Genomic DNA, 7,531 nt, shown 5'->3' on the forward strand with positions numbered 1-7,531 from the left:
GAGTACGTATTTATTTGGTTCCATTACCTTGTCAGTCGTGGCGTACATGTGTATCCCTCGAGTGAAAAAATGAAATGGTGGTAATTTTTTGAACAGAAAACTGATGGGGGAGCCCTTACAGTAAAACTTTATTTCAAAGACAAAAGATGTACAACACAGAGAAAAGGGAGGAGGTGCTCCAAAACTATCTGAGAGAGGCTAATCCAAGCTCAAATTCCATCTGTGTTCTCTACTTTGCTGCAGCCCGAAGCAAAGAACTAACCACCTGCTATGGATGGATGCTTTCTCTTTGGGAAAAGCAAGGCCAAACCCCACTGCACACCAGAACTAGTACGTACATGTGTATTTACTTTATTTCTTTGTGACGATTTCTGATTTGGCATCTTAATAACAAAATTATTGTTTTAGTACTCTATGAGTTATTGACGCGGCAACCTTTTCTTTCTGCTGAGCTATAAATGACAAATATTATCGGCCTATGCATCTTATTTACTTTTCTGTCGTCAGTTAAGCGACTGACAAAGGAATCAGCATTAGCATAGTCCAATTATTAATGTACTTACAATTCAGTTCCAATCAAACAGCTTGCACTCTTCATATTCCAGCTGGCTTTCCCAGTGATTCATTAGCAGTCTGATGTATGCTAGTTTTGACTTTTTACGCCCACTGATGGTATCCCTATCAACCTGCTTTGCTAGCTCGCCTTGGAGAGAAGATCAAGGCCCTTACCACCAACTAGTCCGGTGCACTAACAATACGAGATCCGGGAAGACGCATGGGTTGGCATGTGCTGCTCTCCTCTCATTCTGTCATCGTTAGCTGAAACCAACTTGATTTTCCAGATGCATGAGTTGTTTAAATTTGCAGCACAACTGGCCAGTTGAGTTGATGATTATTTCAATCAATTGTCAAAAAAAAGAGGTTGATTACACAAATCAAATCCTGTCAGATTGTTGGTCATAACTTGGGGCAGTTTGGGTTCAGTCACCCAGTATGTATATATCTGATATGCAGGTTATATAAGTCAGCAAACTTAAGAAGAAGAGAAACGGATTCTCTCTGTTCGGCATCACCTTCTACTATCTGTTTGACGTCTGAGTTGGTGAAGTACTCCATCCAGTTCTTTTCAGTCTGCACATAAGTTTTGTCCGAAGTCAAAGTATCTCTACTTTGACAAATTTATAGAAAAAAGGTATCAAACATTCACAATGCCAAATCAATATTGTTCGATTCATTATAAAATGTAGTTTCATATTATGTATATTTGCTATTGTAAATGTTGATATTTTTAAGTATAAATTTGGTCAAACTTTTGACACAAATCTAATACGCGGAGTAAAAAGGGCCGGAGAGAGTATAAATTTCGCCATGCATGCATCTGTCCATAGTTACTAATTTTCTTTAGCATGCTTTTGTTCCCTTTGAGCACCGATTCTTTTTTCTTTATTTGTGTTCGCCACAAGCACACCTCTTCAGTCAGTCTGATGTTATTACAGTCTGAATGTTCAGTTCGATCAGTTCCAATCCAACAACTTGCATTCTATCAGTTTTGGCCATTATAGCAGTCTGATATATACTTGCAACCAGTTCATGTTATTATTGGCCAAAGTAACTTAGTTCTGTTTCATCAATCAATCAGTCGACTGACAGGGAAGAACTACTGCCATCACAACTATTCATAGTACTGGTGCATTATATCAACATTTTATCCCGGTTTTTGTTGCAATTCGGTAGCTTAATCTGCTGTGCAGTTTCACTGATTCCAGCCAATTGATTGTGGTTCAGGTGAATAATTCCAGTTACACCTTTTTATATTGTTGTACTAACAACGGTGCTTGCATTCTTCGAATCTTTGCACCGCATCACATGTATGCAAACTGCATGCTGGATATATATATATATATATATATATATATATATATATATATATATATATATATATATATATAGGTGAGGAATAGTTATTCTTCACCCACCTTTATTTTAATATCTATGCACCGTAATTTTACGTTTTGTAAGTTTTGTCTTATTTTAGACATAAAAAAAGAACATAAAAAAACCTATACTCGTCGTAAAAATATTTTATGTTACGTAAAATAAAAAATGTAAAAACATAGTGTAAAATGTACATAAAATACAATTTTTGACCTATATTTTTTTGTTATGCCAAATTTTATGCAGTAAATCAATATGAATGTAACTATTTGTATTTCAAATGTAATTTATATTTATGAAATGATCGTAAGATTACCTCAGGTGAAGAATAACTTATTCTGCATCCTGAGTGATGAATAGTAACAATGACTCTCTTGAAAAAGAGATGAAGAGAAAGAAGATCTGTGAGTCCCCGCGCCCACCTTGCTTGGAATCCAGTCCAAGGTTTAGGCCCCACCCTGCTTTTATTTATTCAAAGAAAAAGACGAAAGGAAAGGAGGAAGAAGCAGACAACTCAATCTTTATTCTTTTAAGTAACTCGAGCCTCAAGCAAAGCACCATCTTAGCTTTGTCCAAAACTAAAGCCAAAGAAAGAACCAACACAGGCCAGACCTGCTCTGCATACAATCAAATCTTCAGTATCCCCATCCATTAATTCATCCATTGTTCCTCCTTCATCTCGCATAAGCAATAGATAGATCAGCACACAGGATTGTGCCAACCAGCCAGCTGATTAAGGTACTACCAAAACTATTAAGACGGTTCTTGTGCTACATATAATTTCTCTTGTAAATTGCTTGCAGTTTCTTTTCTTTTTTCCAGAACCTCATCATATGTTTTCATTATGTATGCATCGACTAACAATGACTCTCTTGTGGTAACTAGCAGGTGCCAGCTGCAATTGATCAATGGGTTAGATTTGTGGATCTTCTTGTGTCTGCAAGGCTTCCATTCAAACACTACTAGTCATCATGCCTCGGCAGGTATTAATTTGTCTGCGTACAAATGCATGCATGCATGCAATTCTCACAGTGTAGTCTAGTATTATTATTTTCTTCTATGTTATAGTCCCTCCGTTCCTAAATATTTGTCTTTCTGAAGATTTCAACAAATGACTACATACGGAGCAAAATGAGTGAATCTTACACTCTAAAATATGTCTATTTATATACATCCGTATATATGTGGTAGTCCATTTGAAATCTCTAAAAAGACAAATATTTAGGAATGGAGGGAGTATATGTCAGAGATGGTTATCTTAATTAGTTGGTTCTTGAATAAAATTGTGATACATTCAAGATTCTCAGTGTTCTCCAAGGATCAAGCAACGGTGGATTAATGTTAGCACACACACAAATAGAGGATGCAATTCTTGCTGAAATTAATTAACCCTGTAATTCTTTAGGCTTAATATTTATTACAAGAGTGGAAAAGTCTTGGTCGCGACTTTGGCCTGACCCCTCCACCAAAACACACCATAACACAGTGGTGATGACCTGCAATGGCCGACGCTACCATGCATTGATGGTCCGTCCAATTAACACACAGACACTCAAACTATGGTCTGCTTGCTTACTGTGAGCCTACATTAGTGCCCATGCATATAGTCCATATAATTAATGACAATGATAAATGAAAAGTTGGTGCACCTTACGCATATATGTTGCTAGATGAAAACTGCTAATGTCAGCGACCTCAACTAATTGCCATCAACTTACTAATGCAGTATATTTTTCCAGACACCGTCGAAGAAGCGGTGCAAACAATAATCCCTTATCTAGAGGACACAAGGAGTAATGCACACAAGGCCATCTATTTTGATGGATGGGAAGGGCTGGGTGCTTCGGCGGTGCTTAGAGCCATAGCCAAAGACCCTCCGCCGTGTCTGCTGAAGAAATTCAACAAGATAATCCATGTTGATTGTTCGAGGTGGAAAAGCCGACGAGCACTGCAGAGGACAATCGCACAAGAACTAAAGCTTCCTCAAAGGGTAATGGATATCTTTTATAGGCAAGATGAAGAAGATGATTTCAAAGGGGTGGATGAAAGCTCCAGAGTTGAGATACCAGATGTTGGGGCTGAGATCCATCAAGCCATAGGACAACACTTCTGTTTATTGCTATTCCATAATGGGAGTGACAACACAGTTGACTTCAGCGATTTTGGCATCCCCCAACCTATCATGAGTCGGTGGTACCTGTTTGGTACTAAATTATTGTGGACATTTCGAGGAAGGCTTCGGCTCAACCAAGGAGTCAGTAAGAAGGTGGATGATTCACATCTTTTTCTTCATCGTGAGTGGAATCCTTTAGGGTGGAATTATTCGTTGCAAAAAGAGGCTAGAGAAATTGTTGGGTACACAGATAAGCTTGCTGAAGTAGCCGAAGAGTGTTGCTTGTATATGCTGTCACTAAATTCTCAAGGAGGTGACATCATCGACTACAACTGGGCCACCCATGCTTCTAACTATTGGGTCTGCGAGGGGATTATACAAGGAGGTCAGGGTGATGAAGCATGGGAGGTTGCAGCTGATCTGCATCAGCGGATATGTATAGAGGATTATTCATCTAATGCACTGCCCACTTTTGGGGATGAACTAAAGACACCTGTGAAACGGTGGATATTATCCAAGGAGAACTATGTTGTGCATCCAGAGTCAACATCATTTTTCCTTGCTGCAGTTGCAAGCGAGTCAGATCCTCCATTAAGACCGTTACCTAATGTCATGTTTCATCAATCGGACAAACTTCATGTGCTCAAGTTATGCCGCTGCACATTCAGCTTTTCTTCTCCTCCTTTCTGTTGTTGCCGCAACTTAAGGTTCCTTGGATTAGATGGTTGCAAGGATCATATGGATACTAGACATATGCCACACGGATTGGGAGTTGGACTTGTCAGCAGACATCATAGAGCAGATGGCTGCAAACACTAGGGAGGTACATATAAAGAAAGGAAGGATTTGGTGCTACAGTTTTGGATGGCGACAACTGCAGAATCTTCACAAGCTTCGAGTGAGTGAGCCCACATCCCCTTGGCAGACAGGCAAAATGGATGAATTCATAGACATGGTGAAGTTGGAGTTCCTTGACTTGACTGGGGACAGTACAATTCAAGTTTTGCCAAGTATGTCAGGGGCAACCAGTCTCAAGATTTTGGTTCTCGACGGTTGTGTTGGATTGGAACATGTTGGCCCCGAAGGACTGCCACCCTCACTTGAATCCTTCAGCTTGGATGCACGTGCCACAGAGGATCATAAAAAGGAGGCCAAAATCTCTCGTATCTCTTTGGCTGGTTGTGCAAGATTGGTGAACTTCAGATTGTGTGGATCACTTCCAAATCTTGAGGACCTAGATCTATCAGGCACTTTGGTCAAAACACTTGACCTCAAAGATCAGGTGGTTCAGGCCCCAAGTCTCCAACAAATTATTCTATTGGGATGTATGCAGCTCCTTGCTATTCTATGGCCAGAAAATGGTATGCCAAAACATATAGTGTTACGCATTGATTCTTTAGTCTGTCGTGTTCAAGCAGAACTTCATCAAGCATATGCTACTATAATGGACACAAGGTTTCTGCAGACTTTGGTATTAGAGAGTAATGTTGATTTCTGTTGGAAGAGTACTAGGTTCCATTTAAATCTATGTGTCCCTTGTAGCAACAAAGTTGAGGAGCAAAGCAATAAGGAGAAGGCTGCCATGTGTAGTAGCGGGCAGATAATGGGTCCTCCTCGACCAAAGTCATTAATACCCAATGCTTACATCACGTACATGGATGTCGTTGCTGACAACATTACTGTTGATGATGGCTATAATAGTGCACCGCAGTTTCAGCCGTTGGGCTCCCATGTGGAGATTGGTGATGGAATTAGTTTCACTAGAATGGAGAGCACACGAGCAATCAAGGCTACCATCTTTGTGATGAACAAGGCCAAGTCGTTGCATGCGCGCAACAATTCTTCCATTAATACTGTCATCCCTGAACATATGATCTCCATAGAAGGTAATGTACTTACATGGCGAAATCTGAAATCTTGTCATGTGGTGAGATGCCCCAAGATGCATACCCTCTTCAATATTGTCTGGGGATTTTGCAAATTTGAAGAACTAGTTGAGTTTTGGGCGGCTGATCTCCTATCGGCCCATTGCATTTGGAGCAAACAAAGGGTGTCGGATTTTCAAGACAATCGTTCCTTTGCGAAACTGCAGAGCATACACCTGTTCTCCTGCCCGAGGCTCACGTTTGTCCTCCAGTGGTCCAGGTTATACATCTTGAGAAGCTTGGAGATTCTCCACATCACCTTCTGTGGTGATCTAAAGCAGGTGTTCCCCGTGGAGCCAGAGATTCTGGCAAGAATAGCTACAAGCCAGTGTAAAGGTGCATTGGAGTTCCCAAACCTGAAGCATATATACTTGCATCAGCTCTTCAAGCTGCAACAGATATGCGAGGCCAAGATGTTTTCTCCCAAGCTTGAGACCATCAAGGTTAGGGGATGCTGGGCTCTCAGGCGCCTCCCGGCTGTCGGTCGAGACAACCGTCCCGTCGTGGACTGCGAGAAGGACTGGTGGGAGAAGTTAGAGTGGGACGGGCTGGAAACCGGCCACGACCCTTCCCTCTTCAAGCCTCGCCACTCTGCGTATTACAAGAAGCCCCTGCCTAGAGGCTCAGTTCCGTGGTGAGCTGAACAAGCTGTTCAGGTACGCATCCGCAAGTCTTTCCTTTGTATTTTATCTATCTGTTGTATTTTTTTGGTAACAATTGTAGACACACCTTGTGCATTTGTGCTATGTAATATCCGAATAACAACCGTGAATATAATACACACACACATTTGTCGAGAAAGCAACAGTCTAGCCAATCCTGCTCCTGTATGTGTATGCGTATGTGTATGTGTGTATAGCAAGCAAGCAAATTGTTTGATCTACTCCTTTATGCATTCGGTGATCAATTCATCTGTTTTGGCATTCCGTGTGTTGTGTAGGTTTGATGGATGTATGGCGGCAGAGCCTACAACGATGGCCGGCGTCTTGCTGCTTTGCTTTCCACCCTTCACACTGCAAGCGCAAGCCAAATCCTTTTGGGTGTGTTGTTTCCTTCCTGAAGAAAGAATAAAGTGGTGCTAGCTTGCTTGCTTGCTTGATGCCGCACATGCATGCTTAGTCGTTTTGTGTGTCTGTCCGTTCTCAAGACTTATGATTCATTGTTGGTGTGGTTTGTTTTCTGCTCATGTGTGTGCTGAGTTTGCAATGTGTGTTGTCATTCTGATTCAGTACAGCAGAATGCATGTGTATGCTTGACTGAGAATGCATGGCTTGGTGTGATGTACATGGAATGGATTATATATCAACTGAGTATTTATTTATTTTGTTCCATTACCTAGAGATTAATCTCAATCTCCTTTCCTTGCAATCCATCTCTGTCTTCCTATTTTCACAGATAATCTGCATCTTTCATAATCCTGATCGCTGTACCGGATCGCTAGCCTAGCTCGTTCTTAACCTGATTGCTAGCGCCTAGTATGCATCTCCTGCTCCTGTTATTAATGATCCAATATTGGGTCTCCATAGTACCGATAATTGGTTGATAATTGATCAATTCC

The 7,531-nt window shown here is 40.9% G+C and overlaps 1 pseudogene; it reads left to right on the forward strand.

Annotated features, from left to right (window-relative positions):
• Positions 1–1,008: 1,008 nt before the first annotated feature.
• LOC123050889 (uncharacterized) lies at positions 1,009–7,286 on the forward strand (annotated as a pseudogene).
• Positions 7,287–7,531: the final 245 nt, after the last annotated feature.

This window comes from Triticum aestivum, chromosome 2D (genome assembly GCF_018294505.1).
Source record: "Triticum aestivum cultivar Chinese Spring chromosome 2D, IWGSC CS RefSeq v2.1, whole genome shotgun sequence".
In the NCBI taxonomy this organism is placed as follows: Eukaryota; Viridiplantae; Streptophyta; class Magnoliopsida; order Poales; family Poaceae; genus Triticum; species Triticum aestivum.